This window comes from Phalaenopsis equestris, unplaced genomic scaffold (assembly GCF_001263595.1).
Source record: "Phalaenopsis equestris unplaced genomic scaffold, ASM126359v1 Scaffold000209, whole genome shotgun sequence".
NCBI lineage: Eukaryota > Viridiplantae > Streptophyta > Magnoliopsida > Asparagales > Orchidaceae > Phalaenopsis > Phalaenopsis equestris.
This window is the reverse complement of record NW_018164651.1, coordinates 20,266-22,850: the sequence shown is the minus strand read 5'-3', so window position 1 is coordinate 22,850 and position 2,585 is coordinate 20,266.

Below are 2,585 nucleotides of genomic sequence, written 5' to 3'. Positions count from 1 at the left end.
GTCTCTGGGCAAAAGCTCCCCACATACCTTGTCAAAGCAGGAGGCGGCTATGACGCGCATCCAAGCATTCAAACCCTAGGTTTCCCAGGTGAGGTTGTTAGCACGAGCGTGGTTGGCTATCTACATGTTTGCTTGCTTTGAATTTCACTGCATTTTGCATAAAGCATATGAGCACCTAACTTCATCCCGACTCGACTTCACTCCAACCGTCAGCTCTAGCCTGACAAGCATCTCACTTCGCTCTGACCGATGGCTCTGGCCCGGCAAGCACTTCACTTTGCTCAGACCGACTGCTCCGACTCGATGATTATACCACTTTGGTTTGATCAGTTGCCCCTGCCGGCGAACCAGCCACTTTGGTTTGACCAGCCACCACGGCCTAGTGGACCGACAACCTTGGTTCGATCGACTGCCTCAGCCCATTGAACCTGCCACTTTGGTTCGACCGACCGCCCCGACACGGTTAACCTGCTACTTTGGTTCGACCAGCCGCCCCGACCTCGTCGACTATCAACTTGCACTACTGCATGTTATGTGCGTACACGTGCATGCTTGCTTGCATGTTCACCTACCTGTGTTGTATATCCTTTACGTCGCTGCCGCCACGACACGGTCATCACTCTTCGGGTTGCTGTCGCTGCAACAGGCCCATCCCTTCGAGTCACTGCCTCCATGGCACACCCACCCTCCTGAGTCACTGCCCCCATGACACACTCGTCACTTCTGTTACATGACTGTTTGCATTTGCATTTGCATGCATGCATAGATAACGAATCAGCTCGTTATGAGAGTGACCTTGTGTTGATTGTGATGCCTTAATGAGCATTGCTTGCTGGGTTTATCCCGGTGAGCAATGCGAGTTAAGTCATCGGCATTGACGTGAGGGATCTAACTGTGCTAAAGATTCAAGGGATCTAACTCGTGCCACTCTTATATGTTATAGACTTGCATTTAATGACCCTTACGGTAAAATGTAACATTTATTTATTTTTTTATTTATTACGTTTATTTTGATTTAAAATTTATGCACGCAGCAGGCTAGGTCATATATGAGGTCAATTCTTTTAAAATTCATCCCAGGTGACACTTATTAGACCCTTTGGATTCTTAGGATGGGATCGGCAAGGCGACCCCGTCAAAGTCATACTACACTCAGACTTACCCCACAATCAAATGTTAGTTACAACACTTGTCGTTAGATGGAGTGCTACGCTAGGGTTTAGAATGCTATGTAGTATTTTTCGATACCTCTGGCTATTGTTATGTGTTGTGTTGTTTTGTGCTAATCATGTGTCACGTTCTTATTTTTCGGTGGCTTGTGCGCTCGTTGTGTGTGATAGTATATTAGGGTGATCTTCTGCAGGTTTCGTGCCTACTTACACACTCACACAAGTGCTATTATGGGGGAGCAAATAATAATTCTAATCATTTGCTTGTATGTCCTCTTTAACTCCCCCAATCATAAGGCACGACTCGTTATTTCGCGATGCATGGTGTGCTCGCTAATATTTGTTTTATGCAGGTCAATTCTTTATTTTCTTTTTCATATGCATTTGGTAGAGTATTTATGATGAGTCTGTATCGAAAAAAAAGTATGGGCACAGGTTTCGGGGTGAATAACGCACCGAACCACATGACGAGAACCAAGAGCGGTAGTTCGTGTCTCATACCTTAAGTATGAATTTTACGTTCTTGTTTAACTTAGGATCGGACATGTATATACAGAGTTCGACCATTTTTACTGTTTTCCCTAGATTATGTTGTAGGTCGAGCGGTATTTGGTCTCTTTTATATATTCTTTTGGAGTGTTTTCTTGTTTTTTTTTCTTGTATGTCATGCGTGTTGGAGTGTTTTATATTGTTTCTTTCTATGCATATGGATCTCACGAAAAAAACACTACATATGCTCATTAAAGTTCCTAAAATTATAATTCTTTCTGCTTAACAAAAATTTAAATAAAAGATTGAGATAAATTAATATTTAGGGTTAAAAGATTCAATACTTTTCAAAACCTATCTTTACTTTCTGTATGGCCTTCGGGCCAGATATAAAGTGGTTTGTATTCATGACTATCACCTCAATCATGTTTTAATAGGGCCTCCGCATTTAGGATTGTGGTAAATAACTACAATTAGCAAGTTCAAAGGAGAAGCACGGGTGCTTCTCCAACCCGACTAACTCAGCATAACTTCATATATAGGTGGTTGTCCAATGCGTCTAGGGTGTTAGAAGACTCCTTGACCTAAACGGGGTATAAGACCTTTTATTTGGAGTGTCTACAGCTTTGTACATGGACCTCTTCTTCCTCCTCCTTTCCTGAGGCATATTTGTTATTTCGGCAGGTATAAGCCCTACTTTTTTAGAGCTCCAATCATAATAATTCACCCTTTTAGATTTACGATGATTTCTTGGACGAGGTAACCCATAATTGCTAACAAGAGTCCTCTGGTCTAAAGAAGTTTAAAAAATTGTTTAGACTAAGTAAATTCAAAACTAATAGTGGTGTTGGGATAACAAAATCATGGGAACTTGACCGGCGTCACTTAACAGAAAATAACCCCTCTTTTACTCACTTTAATAATAAT